Here is a 23255-nt window from a genome sequence, read left to right as displayed (position 1 = left end):
ACCCAGTTTTTTGCATCCTACACAGCTGTTTCAGTTTCAATTAATGACTGTGTTTCAGCCTACATAGGAAATTGATTATCATTAGCACCTGCTTGGTATAGTTGGTTAATACATCTCTAAACCTACAAATCCCTGACTTTGTGCAAGTGTACAAAATGTACAAGTTTAAAGCATCGTACGCACGATCGTATTTTCCACAGACAAAATGGTGGACTTTTGTCCGAAGGTCGTTGGCCCCAAACTTGTCTTGCATACGCGATTGTCGGCCAACAAACACAAATGTAGTGACGTACTACGTGGTTTTTCAGCTCTTTTGCGCCACCCTTTGGGCTCCTTCTGCTAATTTCGTGTTAGTAGAAGTTTGGTGAGTGTTGATTCGTGCTTTTCATTTTGCGCTTTTAATTTCGTTCTTTTCAGTTGGTTTCTGAACGGCCGTTCGTCAACCAGCCATGTTGCGGAATCGGAGGAGATAACGTGTTATTTATTATTGGCCTTGGAGTTATTGCTTTGACCCAAGTCTAGACCAGGAACAGGAGAAGGAGGATTTCTTGGACTTGGTTGCTTTATTAATCGTGACCAATTATGTCAGATGCCTTTGCTGCGGGAGCTCCAGGAGAATAATCCAGATGATTTTCGGAATTATTTCCGGATGACGGACTCCTGCTTTCAACTCTTGGAATTGTTGACCCCCTATATTAAGAAGCGTAGGACACATGCATGAGGCTTTTATTTTATTTTTTGGATGAATAATGATTTGATTTGGTATATTTTCTATATTTTTGGATGCATAGAATGCACTTTTTGGTTAAGTTTTATTGGCAGATAGCATGTCTAATTTTATTTGTTTTCTTTTTTAAAACACAATAAAAAAATGTGGAGAATAATACTTGGCTATGTATTTTACTTCAAATGACAGTTTGGGAGTAGGCAGTTACATTTTAAAAAATACAATGTAACATTAACAAGGGACACCAACATAGTTGTATCTTTGATCTTAAAAACTACGGGATAATGGTGTTGTGGTAACTTGCACCAAAAAACAAATAACAAGCATAATAATATTATTCTTGATATCACTAGAAAAAAAAAGCCTTTGAAAATTTGTTTGCAATAATTCTATCAGTATCACCAGCAAAGCAATTTCATTATTATCCCATTAAAGAAGAAGAGAATGTGCGCTACATTTCGAGATTTCATAATTTGCCGCGTCATGGATGTTAATTCTCCATTACGAATGCTAGTTTACAAGACCGACCACTTCTGGCTCGTCCTTGCTTCTGAGCATGCGTGTTTGTACTTTGAACTTTTGTCCGACGGACTTGTGTACATACGCTCATAAAATCTGACAACAGACATTTGTCCGCGGAAAATTTCAAAGCCTCCCACCCAACATTTGTCCACGGAAAATCCAACAACAATTGTCCGATGGAGTGTACAAACGGTCAGATTTTCCGCCAACAGCCTGTCATCACACAATTCCTGTTGGAAAATCCTATCATGTGTACGAGGCTTTAGAATTGATCCTGGTTTAAAGCCAAAGGGTAGTCACACAAAATATTAATTTGATTTAATTTTTTCTTCTGTCCATTCACTTTTTGTAAATTGATAAAAAGAATTCAAATATATATTTTGAAAGCATTCTTACTTTACAGCATTTCGTCACACCTGCCTAAATCTTCTGCACAGTACCGTACATTCCTGAATGGTTGTTCCAGAAGTTTGTATGTTGCACATAATGTACAGTGGACACCTTTGTCAGGTATGGAGCACATTATTTACTATATTGGTACACATATGGGCTGGCTGATGCAAGCACGCTAATAGCCGCGGAATCTATAGATCATGATGTTTGTCCTTTTACTCCTGTAAGTAGACTACAATAAAGACTGTGTTTCTTTACCTTACGGGCTTCACTATTATTGCTTTTTCCCCCTATTGGGTAACATCTTTGTTGGTGAGTGCATATCCTGCCAAGTCCTCCCAGGGAGTTTTGAAGATTATATGAGATTGGTGAATTTGGAACCCTTTTGGTCGGTCTTCAGAGTTTGGAATGTGGCACCTGTATTTGGCCCCCTTTGGTATATGATTATATTGCATATCTTTCATGTCTCTCTGGTAAGCAGATTGAAAGCACTTGGGTGTGGTGTGCTTTTTTCCGTGCACATTGAAGTCGGTGGAGGCTCCTCAACATCTTTATTTCCTCTATAACTGAACTGTTATATGATCATTAATATTACATTGAAGCGCTGCACTCTGGACTTTTATACACATATACAAAGGAAATTAAGAACTACGAACAGGTTTTAAATGTCTGAAAATATTGTGCAATAAGATCATGTTTTTTTTTTTTCCTTTTGGAGAATTCTATTCTGGAAAATTCTGTTATTAAGGCTTAAAATCATGGCCTCAGATTTTCACCATATGCAAAACAAATGCATAGCTTGCTTCGATATAACAGATGGGCCATTTGTTAATAAAATCAATACAGCTAAATATTTTCAAAATATCAGAGCTCCTCCATCTGTTCATCACTTTTTTTATGAAACTTGTTGATAAATTCTGCAGACCAAATGTGTGTTAAAATGGCAGAACTAATGAAAATAATTTTTAATTGCATACTAATGTCAGTTAATGCACAGTTCTTTTAATCTATTTGTAGTTTGAATTGGTTTAATTAAAAAGAAAAGGTTTTTCTACAATGAAGATGTTCCAATTGCATCCAATTTTCAGTAACGATGTGCTACCTTTTGGCTCCTTCCAGTTGATATGTCTTTGTGGGAAATTAGATCAAGTGTAGCACTTCAAAGAATCCGGCCACTCGCTAATTCTTTTTTTTGGCCCATTTTTCTTTAAGTAGTATTAAACCCAAAGCAAACATTTATTTTATTGCAGCTTACCAATTCATAGATGTATTAGTTTCCTTTTTTAGGCTTTCTTTTATTTTCATCTGGTAATCCAGCCAGCAAGTCTGTTGTTTTTCATAGCACAAACTCTCCAGCAGAATTTATCATTTTACCACTTAAATAGGAAGTAAACTCCTCTGTTTTCTTTGTACCTATAGCTAAGCCTTTAATAAGGCTTAGCTATAGGTACTGTAAATATCTCCTAAACTTTCACCGTTTAGGAGATATTTACTGTACACTTCGCTGATTACATCATCGCCGAATGCGCTCTCAAGAAACGGCCGCCTGTGCCGTTTCTTCAGGGCCGGTGCAGTGAGGGGCGGCTCCCACACACATGCACGAGAGAGACATCATCGCGGCTCCAGCCATTCACAGTGCCGGAGACTGCGAACCCAGAAGAAACATCGGGGAAGATGTCGGCCGTGTCAGCGTTGTGCGGGCGCTGCTGGGAGGCCTTAGTTCTAAGGTGCGTATTTCATAATGAGCTAGTATGCGGTGCATACTAGCTCATTATGCTTTTTTCTTGCTGTTTTTTTTGTTTTGTTTTTTACGGGGGTTTACAACCTCTTTAACACTGGCAAGGGTGATTAAAATTATCAGCTTTTATTTATTCATGTAAAACATTTATCCCTAAAAAAGCAGCTTGCTTTACCTGCTTATAAAGTGTAAGTTGGAGTTTGGCTTCAATTTGTTAATGGGCCTAAATCTGCTAATACATTTAACACTGCCCTTCCCACAGACTGACAGCTGTTACTCTTTTGGACAAATTTGTATGCAAATGTTTGCTCGCAAACTTACACTTAGAAGCATGTACAGCAAACAAGAGCACAATTCCACGCCTCACAAAATAAAAAGGAACAGAAGGCTGTTGACCAATTCATTTCACTTTTAAGGGAAAATGATCAGACCAATTTCATAGATTGCATTGACGTGGAGCATCTTCTCCAGGTGTGTGGCCAGTCTTCTAAACCACCACCCTCCACCAGCTCTCTACTCAAAAATAAATCTGATCACTTTCCTCCTTCCTACACATTCATATTTGGTCACTATTGATATTGAGGCCCTATATAGTTCTATCCCTCACGATCTGGGTGTAGCTGCCATCAGACATGTTTTACCCCAACGAACATAGAATGACTGGGCGTACAATGTTTTTATTGTACAGACCCTGGATTTTGCCCTCAGACACAATGTGTTCACTTTTGATGACTTCCTCTTCCTCCAGGTACAAAGGGTTGCAATGGGGACTTGCTTTGCCCCAATGTATGCCAACCTGTACCTGGAGGAGTGAGAACAAATGATCCTGTCTGATGAACTATTATCAATGTACACAGACCACATAGTTATGTGGCACTGATATATTGATGATATCTTTTTGATATAGGATGGCCCTAAGGACCTGCTTAAATCCCTTTTGGACAGACTTAACAAGAATGAGTTCAAATTAACGTTCGCTATGATATATCATTCCAATGAGGTCACATTTCTTGATGTCACGGTAACACGTGACACCAATGATGAGTTAAAGACCTGCCTATATCGTAAACCCGCGGCCGGCAATTCCCTCTTGTATGTGTACAGCTTTCACCCCAAACCACCTTTAAGATCTATCCCATATAGTTAGTACCTTAGGATTATAAGTAACTGCTCAGATGAAGCATTATTCTAGCAGGAAGCACTCAAACTCAAGGAGAAGCTTTTAGAGAGAGAATACACTACAACATGCCTAAAAAAGGCCTATAGGAAAGCAATTCATTATCAGTCATTATCAAATTTTCTAACCAGCATTCTAGGATAAGACATATCATACAGAAACACTGGCATCTGCTATCTTTGGATTACAACATAGGGAAATTTGTGTCCCGGACTCCGCAGATTACATTTAGATGCTCTTTGTTACTGCGGGACTCTATCACTCACAGTGAATATAAATATGACAAAAGAAAGCATCCATGTAAATATAGGGGTACCTACAGATGCGGAGGATGCAATCAATGTAGATATATACACACAGGGTAATTCATTTTATGCCAAATGGACATCTACTCAAGGCCAAACATTTTGTGAATTGCAAAACCTGCGGTATGGTATACCTCTTGATTTGCAGTTGTGGTTCCTTTTATGTTGGGAAAACCAAAAATGATCCATTTAAAAGAATTTACAAACACATGCTTAGTATGCTAACTGCCAATCCTGAATTACCTCTCGGCAGACACGTCCGTGTTCTACACAAGGGGGTGTTTCCCAGGGTCAGGTTTTGGGCATTGGACCAGATCCACCCCAGTTCCCGTGGTAGAGATTGGAACAAACTTCTCCTCCAGAGGAAGCTGAGGTGGATCCACTCCCTCAAGGCCACCATATACCCAGGCCTCAATGAGGCCATCAATTACAAGCCTTTTTTGGAAAGCTTCGTCTCAGGAGGGATGGAGATATGAACTTTCATCTGGAGCCTCTCCTTTTCCTCCTTGTGCTCCCTCCTCTCTTTTTGTTTCCTGCTTCTGCCTTTGAGTAATGCGCATGCAGCGGGGGTCCTGTTTTCATTCCCCCCCCTTTTTTTTCTCTATAGGACTCTTACAATCATATTAATTCACATTTATTACACCTTTTTATTTTTTTTATTTTTTTATTTTCATTATATTACATTTTTACTCCATTTACCCATTTATATATATTTTATCTTTCAATTTTATTTCATTTCCACTTTATTTACTCATTTACATTTATTTTACCATTTCATTTTATTTGAATTCAGTTAATTTCATTTCCACTCCATTTTTGTCTTTTCCCCCAGTTTTGGCTGTTTCCTGGTGGCATTGCACCCAGCACCCCCGGCCTGTGGGGTTCAGATATACTCTGACACTTGGGACGGTGTCCCCTTGTGTCATCACTGCCTGCATCCAATCAGCTTTCCCCTGTTCGCGATCCTCTTCCGGGTTGTGGGTTCATCCTGCGCCCGTGACCTTTGGGCGTCATTCCAATCTATCGGGCGGCTGCTTTCTTTCAGGGTAGCCAGTCACGCCCATCAGCTCTGATGGCCTATGCATGTCGGTGGGTTCCAAGCACGACATCACTCCGCACACCACGCCCCATGCCTCGGGGCGTTGCGGGGTAACACCACACGCTCTGTTCCTAGGAGATGATTTTTTCAGTGCTCCTTATGATGTTGCAGCTAGTGCCACTTGCTGCATACAGGTTACACCAGGCAGGGAGGATTCTTTCATGCAGTTATGTAGGTTGACCTCTTTTGCTTTCATATACAGATTGTATGCAGGGGATTTGGGAGCAAGATCTTGTGTCTGTTTGCCCTACCCACATGATACTAGTTGTATCTTTTACACACGTATACTAGCTTGTTTTTTTCAAGATACCCCTGGGAACATACCATCTTCTGTGTATCATAAGTTGCCACTTTTAATCCTTCCCTTGTGAATAGATTCTTAAGTTTAAAGTTGCTAACCGTATCAGCTTTACGATATTACTCAACATAAGTGGCTGTCTATGAGGTCTGGCACTTTCTCCCTCCCCTTCTCTTGTGAGGTAACATGTTCATACATTATACATTTATTATATCCTATCTGTCATTCATTATATGTCCCTATATGTATATATGCACATATATCAATATTCATTAACTTCCCTTTTCATGCTTAGCTCCTTGTGTTCCGCATTAGGTTATCTCTGTGCAACCTCCCGTTGGTCTAGCCTGAGCCTGGGCGGGATGCCTTGTGCTCCCCCATCAACTTTTTTGGACCTTGCAATATTGTTTTAATCCATTGGCCGTGCACTGTGTGTGTTCACTCTTTGGCAATGTGAGTTTTTCCTTCATCGATTTCCCGTTTCCGATTCATTCCTGCTCTATGGACTTAGCATGATTTCTGTAAATATGCTCTAATATTTGTTTTATTTGATAGAAAACATGTGCTAAAGCTATTTAAACTTACCTTGAAGAAGGAGCATATAGAACTCTGAAACATGTTGGTGTCAGGTTTATACACCCATTCCATTATTGCATAGTGACATACTATATTGGCGCCTTGTGACCATTCATCTTCCTTTTCTATGTAATAATATTGTATGTATTGTATTTTACCTACCTTTTTAAATTTTGATACCAATAAAATACTTGAATTTATTTGTTGTTCACCATGTGTCTGTACACTCTTTGAGCCCAAAAAGTCCTGCCTAGCTGTTTTGGGGAGTTCTCCCACACTTGCAAACATCCACTTGATTCAAGCAATTAAATCCAAGTTGGGATCAGAAAGGATTGCAATGACTCTACGAGCATCATCCGACGCATTTCGTCATATTGGACATCATCTGAGGTGTGAGGATCGTGCACAGTCACTGCGATATATATACAGTATCTCACAAAAGTGAGTACACCCCTCACATTTTTGTAAATAATTTATTATATCTTTTCATGTGACAACACTGAAGAAATTACACTTTTTACAATGTAAAGTAGTGAGTGTACAGCTTGTATAACAGTGTAAATTTGCTGTCCCCTCAGAATAACTCAGCACACAGCCATTAATGTCTAAACCACTGGCAACAAAAGTGAGTACCCCCCTAAGTGAAAATGTCCAAATTGGGCCCAATTAGCCATTTTCCCTCCCCGGTGTCATGTGACTTGTTAGTGTTACAAGGTCTCTGGTGTGAATTGGGACCAGGCATGTTAAATTTGGTGTTATCCCTCTCACTCTCTCATACTGTTCACTGGAAGTTCAACATGGCACCTCATGGCAAAGAACTCTGAGGAAAAAAAGTTTTGTTGCTCTACATAAAGATGACCTAGGCTATAAGAAGATTGCCAAGACCCTAAAACTGAGCTGCAACATGGTGCCCAAGACCATATAGCAGTTTAACAGGACAGGTTCCACTCAGAACAGGCCTTGCCATGGTTGACCAAAGAAGTTGAGTGCACATGCTCAGCGTCATATCCAGAGGTTGTCTTTGGGAAATAGACATGAGTGCTGCCAGCATTGCTTCAGAGGTTGAAGGGGTGGGGGTCAGCCTGTCAGTACTCAGACCATATGCCACACACTACATCAATTTGGTCTGCGTGGCTGTCATCCCAGAAGGAAGCCTCTACTAAAGATGATGCACATGAAAGCTTGCAAACAGTTTGCTGAAGACAAGCAGACTAAGGACATGAATTACTGGAACCATGTCCTGTGGTCTGATGAGACCAAGATAAACTTATTTGGTTCAGATGGTGTCAAGCGTGTGTGGCAGGAACCAGGTGAGGAGTACAAAGACAACTGTGTCTTGCCTACAGTCAAGCATGGTGGTGGGAATGTCATGTTCTGGGGCTGCATGAGTGCTGCCGGCACAGGGGATCTACAGTTCATTGAGGGAACCATGAATGCCATCATGTACTGTGACATACTGAAGCAGAGTATGATCCTCTCCCTTCGGAGACTGGGCCACAGGGCAGTATTCCAACATGATAACGACCCCAAACACACCTCCAAGACGACCACTACCTTGCTTAAGAAGCTGAGGGTAAAGCTAATGGACTGGCCAAGCATGTCTCCAGACCTAAACCCTATTGAGCATCTGTGGGGCATCCTCAAACGGAAAGTGGAGAAGCGCAAGGTCTCAAACATCCACCAGCTCTGTGATGTCAACATGGAGGAATGGAAGAGGACTCCAGTGGCAACCTGTGAAGCTCTGGTGAACTCCATGCCCAAGAGAGTTAAGGCAGTGCTGGAAAATAATGGTGGCCACACAAAATATTGACACTTTGGGCCCAATTTGAACATTTTCTCTTAGGGGTGTACTCACTTTTGTTGCCAGTGGTTTAGACATTAATGGCTGTGTGCTGAGTTATTTTGAGGGGTCAGCAAATGTACACTGTTATACAAGCTGTACACTCACTACTTTACATTGTAGCAAAGTGTAATTTCTTCAGTGTTGTCACATTAAAAGATATAATAAAATATTTACAAAAATGTGAGGGGTGTACTCACTTTTGTGAGATACTGTATATATATATATATATTTGCAAACCAATGGGAAATAACCTCCAAATTGGCAGATGGAGACACCTGAAAACAGGGCTCCAACCTGTTCTAAGATGGCGCGCATTTCACACCTCACTATTAACTTCCATTCTGTTGGAAAGCGAAAGGAAGGGGATCTTGCGATCCACACCTCGTTTTCAAAACAAATAAGACTTCACCGACGTGCTTCACATGCCTCGACATCTCTATAATGGCGTTGGGACCTTTCGGTCCATGCCTCATTATAGATTAAACATTTATATTAAATATTTTGTGCAGTTTTACACTATTTGTGGCCATTTATTCGCTCTATATATGTTCGGGAGCAGGCTTACCTATTGATGTCTGACGGTTTTGGGAGTCTGTTTGCCTCTAGTGAAACTCCTCCATCCATGTTATGGCCAGGTGATCTCCAACCCTCTTTCTGATCCTGCTGGATATTGTTGAGGTATACCTCACAAAAGCTCGTTTGATTCAATACTTATCGGTATATGGGTCCACACTCTCTGGTAAGCGTGCCAATCTTTTTATATGGTGGTGGATCTCACAATAAAAGGCAAAGTCAAAACCCTTTTGTGCCCTTACATAGGTGTCTTTTCTTCTACTTCAGTAAATTTACTTTCACAGTGGACTATTTTTTATATTTTTATATGATTATCTATTCATAATCCTTTAATTTTTGGATCACTGCATGTTTTTTCATTTATTACTTACAACCCCTGGCAAAAATTATGGAATCACCAGTCCCTGAGGATGTTCCTTCAGTTGTTTATTTTTGTAGAAAAAAAGCAGATCACAGACATGGCCAAAACCTAAAGGCATTTCAAATGGCAACTTTCTGGCTTTAAGAAACACTAAAAAAAATCAAGAAAAATAATTGTGGTGGCCAGTAACAGTTAGATTTATAGAACAAGCACAGGGAATAAATTATGGAATCACTCAACTCTGAAGAAAAAATTATGGAATCATGAAAAACAAACAAAATAACACTCCAACACATCACTAGTACTTTGTTGCACCACCTCTGGCTTTTATAACTGCTTGCACTCTCTGAGGCATTGACTTAATGAGTGATAAACAGTACTCTTCATCAATCTGGCTCCAGCCTTCTCTGATTGCTGTTGCCAAATCATCTTTGCAGGTTGGGGCCTTGTCATGGACCATTTTCTTTAACTTCCACCACAGATTTTCAATTGGATTGAGATCCGGACTGTTTGCAGGCCATGACATTGACCTTATGTGTCTTTCTTCAAGGAATTTTTTCACAGTTTTTGCTCTATGACAAGATGCATTATCATCTTGATAAATGATTTCATCATCCCCAAACATCCTTTCAATAGATGGGATAAGAAAAGTGTCCAAAATTCAAATGTAAACCTGTGCATTTATTGAAGATTTAATGATAGCCATCTCCCCAGTGCCTTTACCTGACATGCAGCCCCATATCATAATTGACTGTGGAAATTTGCATGTTTTCTTCAGACAGTCGTCTGCATAAATCTCATTGGAACGGCACCAAACAAAAGTTCCAGCATTATCACCTTGCCCAATGCAGATTCGAGATTCATCACTGAATATGACTTTCATCCAATCATCCACAGTCCACGATTGCCTTTCCTTAGCCCATTGTAACCTTGTTTTTTTGTGTTTAGGTGTTAGAGATGGCTTTCTTTTAGCTTTTCTGTATGTAAATCCCATTTCCTTTAAGCGGTTTCTTACAGTTCGGTCACAGATGTTGACTCCGGTTTCCTCCCATTTGTTCCTTATTTGTTTTGTTGTACATTTTCTGTTTTCAAGGCATATTGCTTTAGGTTTTCTGTCTTGACGCTTTGATGTCTTCCTTGGTCTACCAGTATGCTTGCCTTTAACCACCTTCCCGTGTTGTTTGTATTTGGTCCATGTTTTAGACACAGCCGACTGTGAACAACCAACATCTTGTGCAACACTGCGTGATGATTTACCCTCTTTACCTACATACTAACGAGCAGATTTAATCTGATGCATGTGTTAGTGTTTGTAATGAAAATTTACAGGGTGATTCCATAATTTTTTCCTCAGAATTGAGTGATTCCATAATTTATTCCCTGTGCTTGTTCTATAAATCTAACTGTTACTGGCCACCACAATTATTTTTCTTGATTTCTTTTAGAGTTTCTTAAAGCCAGAAAGTTGCCATTTGAAATGCCTTTAGTTTTTGGCCATGTCTGTGATCTGCTTTTTTTCTACAACAATAAACAACTGAAGGAACATCCTCAGGGACTGGTGATTCCATAATTTTTGCCAGGGGTTGTATTATTGTTGATGGACATTACTATGTGATTTTTTTTTGTATCGCTACATGAGTCTTATTGACAGTTCATTTATCTATTCACTTTTATTCTCACATTGTACAGAGTGCTGCACTATTTATTTATTTGTTATCTCTTGTATCATGTCTGCAGTCTCTGAACATCTCTTGTATCATGTCTGCAGTCTCTAACCATCTCTTGTGTCATGTCCACAGTCTCTGACCATCTTTTGTATCATGTCCACAGTCTCTGACCATCTCTTGTATCATGTTCGCACACTTTCCATCCATCTCCTGTATCTTTTTGATGGGATCTGCCTGGGGGGGATGGTGTTCGAGGTATCTTTATCTGCTGGTTGTTAAACTTTCTGTTATACACATATTAATATTGTGGTTTAGGATCTGGGCCTGCTGTCCCTCCATCCCTCTTTCTTTCCTTTTTTCCTTCCTTGTCTCTCATTCACTCGTTATCTCTTTTTTTTTTTTCTCTCCTGGTTTCAAAAGTTAGTGAGTTGATGTGAGGACAAATTAATAATATTCATTTGGGATTCAAAATGTGTGGATTAGTTTGTTTGTTGCCCTTGCTTGTGTTGGGGATAGTACGGTTGTGAAAAAAGTGCCCTTGGGAAGCATGTGGTGTAAAAGAGACAGCAGTGGTGGTGTTCCTAGATGTGTCATTAATAGATGAAATAGATGAGGATAGCTCATTTGCCACACCCAGTGAGTTACCTGAAACCATAGGAGAGATAGAACATCCATTAGTGTGATTGTGTATGGGATTTTGGCTATTGTTCCAAGATGGTTTCTCGGCTGACGGATCAATAGCCCCTTCGCCATTTCTTACTCGTTTATGATGTCCGGTGTCTTTTTTCTTGAAAGAGACCTGTGATTGAAAAGAAGAAGAAGAAGAGGAAACATCAGAAAGTGCATGCAAAACATTAGTAGTCTTAGAATGTGGCATTTGTTTGTTCTGTCAACAACAAACAAAATTTGTATGCCTAACCCTCTCTAAAGGAAATTCTATCCCTCATGATTTTCTTTTCTTTCTTAATTAGAATGGTTCTATTAAATTTCTCCAGATGTTCATTGAGTGTCTTTTCCTTGTTGACATATGAAGTCTCAGTTTTAATAGGATCAAGTGAGATGTTCATAAGATCCAAATCTTTGTCTAATTCAGTTATTTGTTTCTTATATGTAGATATAAGTAAAGTCATCAGATCTCTTGAACAGTCATTTAAAAAAAAAATTCCATTCTTTCCTGAAATTCACATCAATAGTCTCAAAAATGGGAAAAATTTGGACTCTTAAACCAAAGAGGTTAATATTTTCCTTGATGTAGGTCTAAAAGACTGTATATGCCAGTGCAGAGATTACTTTTTTTCAAGAGTCTTGCCTGAACTGAAGAAGAGGGACAATAGATCTGTCTGAACCTGCTCAGTCTGTCCAAATATCCTGAGATAACCAGTCATGCGTTTGTCCCACTCTTTGCCCTTGAAGTCTGCCATGCCAATGAAACAAGAAACTCCAATGCTGCGTACACACGATCGGACTTTACGGCATACTTGGTCCGGCGTACCGGATTTTGTCGGACAATTCGATCATGTGTGGGCTCCAGCGGACTTTGTTTTCTCAAAAGTTTGACGGACTTAGATTTGAAACATGTTTCTCGACTCGAGTCCGGTCGAAAAGTCCGCTCGTCTGTATGCTAGTCCGACGGACAAAAACCAACGCTAGGGCAGCTATTGGCTACTGGCTATGAACTTCCTTGTTTTAGTCCGGTTGTACGTCATCACGTAGGAATCCGTTGGACTTTGGTTGATCGTGTGTACGCAAGTCCGTTCATTCGGAAAGTCCGTCATAAAGTCCGTCGAAAAGTACGCCGGACAAAGTCTGCCGTAAAGTCCGATCGTGTGTACGCGGCATAAGAATAAGAACTCAAACAGTGTATCTATAGAAAAAAATAAATATGTTTGTATGTGAAAAAACGAACACACAAATTATAAAACAAGGGTTATTTGATAAATGAATATGAACCTAAATAAAAACCTCTATTGGTGGTTGGGGGAAAAAGCAACTGGGTGTTTGCCACCCTAATGAATAATAGAGTAGAGAGAGGTTTGGAATAGCTATTTAATTTGGCAACATCCCTAATGTCAAAATGGGAAAAGAACTCCCAAAACATCTATACGGGACTGCAGACATGAAACAAGAAATGGTCAGAGACTGCGGACATCATACAGGAGATGGTCAGAGAGTGTGCGGACATGATACAAGAGATGGTCAGAGAGTATGCTGACATGATACAGGAGATGGTCAGAGACTGCAGACGTGATACAGGAGATGGTCAGGGACTGTAGACATGATACAGGAGATGGTCAGAGACTGCGGACATGATACGGGAGATGCTCAGAGACTGCAGACATGATACAGGAGATGGTCAGAGACTGTGGACATGATACCAGAGACTGCGGACATCATACAAGATATGGTCAGAAAGTGTGCAGACATGATACAAGAGATGGCCAGAGACTGAAGACATGATACAAGAGATGGTCAGAGAGTGTGTGGACATGACACTAGAGACTGCGGACATAACACAAGAGACTGCGGACATAACAAAAGAGACTGCGGGCATGACACCAGAGACTGTGGGCATGACACCAGAGACTGTGGAAATGACACCAGAGACCGCTTCCCTCTATCTCCCTCCCTCATAAAGAGAAAATCAGAGAGCTGCAGAGAGAGCCCAAACTGCAGGGTAGAACCATAACTCTGCTTAGATGCACACACAAGCTGCAGTTCAGCTCACCTTGGCCTGCCATATTCATCTTCACCTCTACGAGGCTGACCACGCCCCCTCCCTGACTCCCACCCAATCACTGACAGGTAAGCGCCACCTGACCTTCTTGCATACTAAGTCTACTATGCTGTAGCAAAAACACATTCTGGAGCCTCTCAACCTGAATGGCTGAGAATGCTGAGTGACACTAAACACTTCTCATGCTGTGACAGGACACAGCATTGTCATGGACTATTAACCTGGTTGTGTCTGGAAGTTAGGGAGAGAAAAGTTAGGTGTCACTTGTACTAAAGGCACATAAAAAAACAAGGAGAACAAAAATGTTAACCGTGAGCTAGTATTCATTTGACAAGTATGAAACCCTTTGTATTCATCATTCTCTATGTCCAGCCTCTCTTTTCATTACTTATTACATCAGTCCCCCCAACAACTGAATCATAACAGCTATGAATCGTTTCCTACATAATTCAGACATACATAAAAGCCTTGTTAACTAAATAAATGTAACTTACATAATCAGTAGTTTCACAGCATTATGACTACTACAAAACCAGGTACACGTGTAATAGGTTATACAACTTTACATGCATTTGTGTGAGTGTGTGCAGGTGTCCGTGTGTGGGGAAAAAAAAAAATCTCTGTGTACCGTATGTGTATGTATGTATGTATGTATGTATGTATGTATGTATATATAGTATATAACATTATGTTAAAAAAACATTTGCAAAGGGGCAAGCAGAGGGCAAATGGCTAGTCACCAATCCTGCCTGTGGTCTCCCTGCAGATAATCTTACTCCATTACATACCTGTTCACTGATCTCCCCTACTTAGCTACTGCTGTTACTTTCCCCAAGTGCTGTGACCAGGAAAGAAGCTAATGGAGTGCAATCTATACTCCACTATCTTCAGTGGAGGGCAGGAGAGAACCCTGATGTCTCAAAAAAGAGAATCTGTCAAAGTAAACATCACATAAGGGACTATTGGTTAAGTGAAAAAATGTAAAAAAAATAATGTAAACGTTGATTATGCTACACATTTAACATTTCACCACACATGCCGGAATCATTCTAGGGCCATTATTCATGGTTAGCTCTAAAGTTATGACCTGTAAGTGCTTTTAAAATTTTACCTATGGGATATTTTGTGTACTAAGGTTTGTTGTTTCATGGGCGAACACAAGGACGGACGTGTTGAATATCTTATTACTTGGAGCAACCTCATCTTTTATATTTGACCAAACAGTTGGATAATATAGTATAATCGTGTGCCCTAAAATGGACATTGGGGCATTTTGTTACTTTAAAATTGCGCTTGATAAACTATTATCAAGGCAGCACAGTGGTGTGGGCCGCACAGTGGTGTAGTGGTTAGCACTTTCACCTAGCAGCTAAAAGGGTCGCTGGTTCGAATCCCAAACAAGACACCATCTGCCTGGAGTTTGGATGTTCTCCCTGTGTCTGCGTGGGTTTCCTCCGGGTACTCCGGATTCCTCCCACACTCTAAAGACATGTTGGTAGGTTAATCGGATCCTGTCTAAATTGGCCCTAGTATATTTATGAATGTGTGTTAGGGATCTTAGGTTGTAAGCTCCTTGAGGGTAGGGACTGATGTGAATGTACACTGTATATGTAAAGCGCTGTGTAAATTGACGGTGTTATATAAATACCTGAAATAAATAAATAAATAATTATGCTAGTATGGTGTTCACTCTGCTCTGCACATGCACAATTGCTCTCAGTTTTTAGGCACTGACAAATTTGTAGAGGCAAATCTGCTGATAGCCTTCAAGTACAATGAAACCCTCCTATACATTACAGCATAAGAAGCTGCTTCTGTTTGATCTGCAACTGCCATGGTGGTGCACATGCAGTTATGAGACTGGCCATTTGATGGTTTGACAGTTTGATTGAATAAACATCCCACTCTATCCTAAACTTCCTAACCCACATCTTCAACCTCTCCCTCTCCTCCAGCACCTTTCCTTCCCCGCTGAAATATACACTGGTTACCCCATAATTAAAAAACCCTCACTGGACCCCACCTGTTTATATAACTTAAGACCCATCTCCCTGCTGCAATTTGCATTTAAGCTCATGGAACACCTTGTCCATGACCGAATGAGTCGCTACCTCATGGACAACAACCTTCTCGAAACCCCTACAGTCCGGCTTCCGTCCACAACACTGAAACTGCCCTACCAAACTCACCAATGACCTACTAACTGCTAAAACTAATGGCCATTACTCCATACTCATACTCTTAGATCTCTCTGCACAGTTGACCACCTGCTCCTCCTCAGCAAACTACACTCCCTTGGCCTCTGTGATTCTGCTTTTATCCTGGTTTTCCTCCTAGCTATCTCAGCGCACTTTCAGTGTCACTTACAACTCCATCTCCTCTGCTCCTCTTTCTCTTTCTCTGTTGGGGTACCCCAAGGCTCTGTCCTTGGGCCCCTCCTATTCTCGCTCTATACCTCTTCCCTGGGCCAGTTAATAACCTCCCATGGCTTCCAATACCACCTCTACGCCGATGACATCCAGATCTATCTCTCCACTCCTTAACTCACTCCCTCGATCTTCTCACGGACCTCAACCTTACCGAATGACATATCGGTATGGATAAAATATTAAAAAAAGGGCACTCCTATGGCTACATCCGTATAAATAATATGTCATAAGAAAAAAAGGGGGGAAAGGGTTCAACAAGGAGCCCCCTGTACGGACTTTAAAGGCACAGCAAACCTAAGAGAGCATAGTCAAAATAACAATATAATACATTTTATTGAATATAAATACATACAGAACAAAGACATCGACAAAAAATTGTATAAAAAGTCATCTATATGAGAATATACATAATACGAGCCCCGATGCGTCTACGGGTTTCGTAGAGAACTTCTTCAGGACACATTCAGGTTTCAGTTAATACAAGAAAGGGTCTCACTTATAAGGAGGCTTTCGCAAGTTCAAAACAGTGGTAGTTCAAATTTATTTAGGTATAGACGTCAAAGTCTTGTCAATAAAGGTAAGGGAACATCAGCTGTCTCCATATACAACCAATCTCAGAGTTTATTTCCAGCAAAGGAAGAACCAAAAAGTTGCTATTAACGCACAGGAATAAATGTATAGATCATGGCGCCAAATAGCCCATAGACCGTGTCTGCTCAATAGTCCATGTGGAACTGTGATAATACACTGAAAGAGCTAATGATTGGATTGGATGTATATCCCCAGGAGGACACAGAGATGTTCCTTCGGTATGGATGTCGCACCACTTTCTCAAACTCAATCTTTCTAAAGCTATATTATATTTATATTTCCTCCTTCCCTGTCCCCTCCCCATGACTTTACCATTAAAATCAACAGCATAACCATTGGTCCCTCCACACATGCCAGGGTTCTGGGTGTAACCCTTAACTCTGACCTCTCCTTCAGCCCCCACATCCAATCACTGGCTAAATCCTGCCGCCTTAACCTCTGCAACATCTCCAGAATTCGACCCTTCCTGACTAATGACACCACAATGCAACTTATTCACTCCTTGATTATTTCCCGCCTTGACTATTGCAACTCTCTCCTTAATGGCCTACCCTTACGCAGGCTATCCCCCCTTCAGTCTATTATGAATGCTGCTGCTAGACTAATACACCTCACTAACTGATCCGTGACTGCTGCCCCTCTCTGCCAATCCCTTCACTGGCTTTCCCTACCCCACCATATAAAATTCAAAATTCTAACCAAAACTTACAAGGCCATCCAAAACATCTCCCCCAGCTACATCACCAACCTCATCTGCAGATATCGCCCTAATCATCCCCTTCGCTCGTCCCTGGACCTCCTGCTCTCTAGTTCCCTTGTTACCTCCTCTCATGCTCGCCTTTAGGCCTTCTCCAGAGCCTCTCTAATCCTCTGGAACTTCCTGCTCCAGTATATCCGATCAGCCCCGAACCTGTCCACCTTTATGAGATCCCTGAAAACTCAATTACTCAGGGAAGCCTATCCCACACCCACCTAACAGCTGTCCCAGAGCCACCCCCATCAAATCATTCTACCTGCATCTATTACCTTTTGTATCACCACCCCCTCCCTTTAGAATGTAAGCTCTACGAGCAGGGGCCTCCTATCCCTTCTGCATTGAACTGTACTGTAATTGTACTGTCCCCCCTCTACATTGTAAAACGTTGCGTAAACTGTTGACGCTATATAAATTGTGTATAATAATATTAATAATAAACAAGCAAATGTGACGGTTAGCAATCCCTGCATTCCAGGAATGTAACTTTTTTGAATCTGTTAAACCGATGGGTTTAGTTTCCGCTTTATGATTCACTTCTGCTCAAGAGCTCTGGGCTTCAGCAAAATGGCAGCCTCCAGTAAGAAGATACAGGAGCAATGCTGGAGGCAATTTACAGCACACACTAATTTTTGTAGTATTATTAACATAGTATGCAGCCCTCAAAGTGTGGCTCGGGGGGGGGTTGCGAGCACCGCCGGCAGGTGGGGTTGATTGGGAGCTGTTCTACCTGCGATCGGCAAGAGGAAGAGAGAGGGGAGGAAGAGGCAAGCCAGCTGGCCAGCCGTATCATCAGAGAGCGGAGATTGCCCGCTGTAACAGCAAATGTTTTGAATTGCCTGGTGTTCCTGGAGCTCACCGTCACACAGTCCTGTCTCCTGGCCTGGTGTCTTTGATAGACAGAACACCAATCCAATGTGGGATGTGTGACGTCATCAAAAGCACAGGCCAGAAGGCAGGACTGTGCAATGGTGAGCTCCGAGAGCACCGGGCAATTCAAATGAAAGCTATTACAGTGGGCAATCCCCACTCTCTGATGATCCAGCCGGTTCGCCTCTTCCTCTGCACAGGTCACACTGCATTGATGGGCACAGGTCATGCTGCATTGATGGGCACAGGTTATGCTACATTGATGAGCACAGGTCACACTGCATTGATAGGCACTGGTTATGCTGCATTAATGGGCACAGGTCACACTGCATTGATGGGCACTGGTTATGCTGCATTGATGGGCACTGGTTATGCTGCATTGATGAGCACAAGTCACCCTGCATTGATGGGCACTGGTTATGCTGCATTGATGGGCACTGGTTATGCTGAATTGATGGGCACAGGTCATGTTGCATTGATGGGCACTGGGTATGCTGCATTGATGGGCACAGGTTACGCTGCATTGATAAGCACTGGTTACACTGCATAATCGGGCACAGGTCAGGCGGCATTGATGGGCACTAGTTATGCTGCTTTTATGGGCACAGGTCATGCTGCATTGATGGGCACTGGTTATGCTGCATTGATGGGCACAGGTCATGCTGCATTGATAGGCACTAGTTATGCTGCATTGATGGGCACAGGTCAGGCTGCATTGATGGGCGCAGGTCAGGCTGCATTGATGGGCACTGGTTATGCTGTTTTGATGGGCACAGGTGAGGCTGCATTGGTGGGAATTGCTGAGGCTGCACTGATGGGCACTGATGGTCTGAACTGTTGAGCACTGGTGAGGCGGCACTGGTGAGGCTGCAATGATGGGCACTGATAGGCTGCACTGATGGGCACTAGTAAGGCTGCACTGATAGGCACTGGTAAAGAAGTTGTTAGGATTTATTTTTGTAACTTAATTCTGCATAAAACCTTTAAGTGTCATTTCAAGAGATGATTTATGAGGGCGTGTTTAGGGGTGGGATTAGGGGCGAGGTATGGTAAGGGTTGGGTGTGGCAACTGCTGGCGAGTAACTCTTAAGGCCTGGCTAGTAGCTCAGGAATTGAAATTTTGAGCCCTGTAGTATGTATGTTTCTTGCTAAAGAATATTATTTGTTATGAGTAAAGTTATAGGTTAATATAACATAGGAACATAGCTGATCAGACTGAAATGGACACCCATTCCAAAGTCCACTGAGTTCAGCTAATAATAGAAATGCTCCATAAACTGACCCCTATACCCACAGTTGATCTTGAGGAAGAAAATACAACATTATAAAGCATGGCCCAATTTGCTCCAATGGGCAATTGGTGATCAACTGTTTCTGTTATAAAATTTTGCAAATAAATAATCTTTCTTCATGAATTTAGGCCAAAATTTATTCTACTACATTTCTTCTGTGAAAATAACCCAAATCAGGGCATATTATTTAGTCTGTAGGAAAATGTTAGAGTCCACAAACTATGGTACATACTGTGTCTCAAAATTGATCAATCCTGATGTACTGACGGCCTATCTCGTTTCTTGAGGCCCAAAAATGTCATCAGTGTATCATCACTTGACAAAGGAGCGTGCATGTCCTGTACGAGCCTTGCACATGCTCTGAAACGCTTTGTGATTCCCTTCACTCTGGTGAAGTCACATGCCGACGGTGTCTGTGTTCATAGTCGCTCTCCATCCAACCATCCAGTATGAATCGTATGTGCCGGCTATCTCCTTGTCACACCACGGTCTCCTCTCCATCTTGCACTGGAAACGATGAGGACTCTGCCTGTCGGATCGTCACTTAGATGAGCCTGTTATACCTTATCTCATTGTGGGTGTTCAATTTTCTGCTTGCCTTTGCATCAGTTAAATATTACACTTAGAGGCGCTCTTCTGTCTCCTTATAAACAATGCATTAAGATCTGCTTGTAAGTTGAAGACATCCTGTAATTACTTTATTTCGCTACATAGCTTGGTGTGATCTGCAAACAGAAATGATCCCAAAATAATCTCAAATGCTTTACTATTTATACAATACATAAACTTCGGGATACACCACTAATAACCTTAGGCCATTCAGAATATGAATCTTTAGTCACTATGCTCTGAATACGGTCTTTAAGGCAGTTTTCAACAGGCTGAATTTTCTCAGCCCATAGACCTTAACGCCTTCCCACCTACTGTATGCAGATATGTGGCCTCATTAAAGTGGGCCTTTATCCGTGAGGCTGTATATCTGTGTACCTGTCTTTGTGCTGGGAGCACACCATACAGCGCGCTCCCAGCACAGAAAGCGGGCTTTCATCAGGAGCTCCAGGGCCCATACTAACGAAATTTTTTTTTTAAAAATGCAGAAAAAAAATAGCTAGATCAAGGTTTGATCCAGATCAGTTCCAGGGTCAGTGTTAGGATCAAGGTAAGGGTCAAAGGTCAGGGTAGGTATATTTTGGGTAGGTTTTTTTTTTTTTTTTTTTAAAAGCATTTTTTAAACTGGTATCAGTGTCGGTGTGTTTTAGATAGGATAATAAAAAAAGCAAAGTTTTTTCTGGGCCCTACTATGAATACAAACAACAGCTAACATACACATATGTCGTATTGCTGCAATTGTCAGGAGTAGGAGAATTTATTTTGGGTTGCTCTTTGGTGGTAAATTATGGTAATAGCAAGAAATATACAGGTTCATTTAAAGAAAAATATTTTTTTTACTCTTTTAGGCCAGTTTTCCCGTGATAGTAAAAATAAAAAAAATAGGAGATATCCATTACCATTTACCACCAAAATAAAGTTACATTTGTCCTTAAAAAAGCAAGGTATAATCCACTAGAATACACAAAGTAGTTGCGATGATGTACAGTTTTACTAACATGTCAAAGTTGTAAAATTGTGTTCAGGCATTAACATTTGTTTTACCCTCCATCACTAAGGGGTTAATTTACACATTAACCATCTGTGGGGAACTGTGCCAGAAAGCGTTTAATATCACTTTAATGTTTCCAGGTATGCTCATTTTATAGTCTTGATGTCACAGAAGATTTCCTAATTGCTGAAACTCAAAGACACAAATAATAAGGGAATCATTTGCAAAAAAAAGGCTTAACCTGCTTTAGGACTTAGCTCTGGAACCTGCTGGGGGAGATTGAATTCAGCCTTATTCCATCCAAATCTTAAAAAAATAATAATAATTGAATGCAACTAACTACTACTATATTGCCTCTAGTTATACAAGTGTATTTTCTTGGGATAACAAGGCTGATTGTTTTTAAGTGCTTTTAGCAGTTTTAGAAGCATTTTGGCTACAAATATTGCTATTTTCTTAACAGGCAAATGTCCCCTTCTCAGTGGTTTCACATCCTACAGCTCAGAGCTGTGGGAGTAGAGAAGCTGTTGAGTTTGCCAATTAAGTACATCACAGAAGAAGAAAGTCTGAGTGGTGGCTGCTAAATAGTCAGAGAAGCTGTCATTCAGCCAGCAAAGTGCGCTGACTTAAGCAGACAGAATGAAAGTGCAGCTGTCTGTAGTTTACAGAGGAATGTGACATCTCTCCCACAGCATAAAGCATCTGTAGGCTAGTGTTGTCACCCTATTAAAGGAAGACTTTGGAGAAAGCAGAAACTTCAAAGATCAACACATATTTATTAAACATTTACTCTCACAAAAAATGTATAGTTCCTGTCCACTTTGAGGGAAAAATATAATGGTTTAGGTCAGTTTATATAAAATTTAGTAGCTTTTTATGTCTTATATAGGTTTGTTTTGCACTTCATACAGGGTGCACACATGACACAGGAGTTGGAGAATTTTTGGAAATTGAGAACACAATGGAAGTCCCTTTTTTTACTTTCTGATCTGAATGGAAAGGGGGCAGGCATCTGATTCATTCAGCTGTGTGTTTAACCACTTGAGATCCGCGCTATAGCCGAATGATGGCTACAGTGTGTCTACGTCTATTGACGTTGTCCCGTGCCCGAGCGGCCTGCGTGCCCCCTGTGATCAGCGAGTCTATGGGACTTGCTGGATCACAGATCGGAGTAAGGAGTCGATCCCGACCCCTTACCATGTGATCAGCTGTCAGCCAATGACAGCTGATCATGTGATGTCAACAGAGCCGGCAATCAGCTATTTTTTTCTCCTCGCGCTGACAGTGTGAGGAGAAAAAAGAAGCTGATCACCGGTGGCCGTGAGAGGGACAACAGTCCTGATCATGGAGATCTGCCGCCAGATCACCAGTGCCCACCTGTCCCCCCTGCCAGTGCCACCTAGCAATAGGCAACAGTGCTGTCCCTATCAGTGCCAATCAGTATCCCCTACCAGTGCTGCCCATCAGTGCCCATCAGTGCCATCTATCAGTGGTACCCATCAGTGCCCATCAGTGCCACCCATCCGTGCCACCCATCAGTGCCATCCATCAGGGCCCATCAATGCCATCTTATCAGTGGCCATCAGTACCGCCTTATCTGTCCCCATCAGTACCACCTTATCTGTGCTTATCAGTGCTGCCTTAACTGTGCCTATCAGTGCCCATCAGTGCAGCCTATCAGTGCCCACCAGTGCAGCCTATTAGTG

The 23255-nt window shown here is 41.4% G+C and overlaps 1 protein-coding gene across 2 annotated transcripts in view; it reads left to right on the top strand.

Annotated features, from left to right (window-relative positions):
• Positions 1-23255, top strand: part of EPB41L4B (erythrocyte membrane protein band 4.1 like 4B) — a 910607-nt gene that overhangs the window by 550839 nt on the left and 336513 nt on the right. The gene's annotated exons all lie outside the window — the stretch shown is intronic.

This window comes from Aquarana catesbeiana, linkage group LG05 (genome assembly GCF_042186555.1).
Source record: "Aquarana catesbeiana isolate 2022-GZ linkage group LG05, ASM4218655v1, whole genome shotgun sequence".
In the NCBI taxonomy this organism is placed as follows: domain Eukaryota; kingdom Metazoa; phylum Chordata; class Amphibia; order Anura; family Ranidae; genus Aquarana; species Aquarana catesbeiana.
The sequence above is the reverse complement of the archived record's forward strand: the minus strand, read 5'-3'. Positions and strand labels throughout refer to the sequence as shown.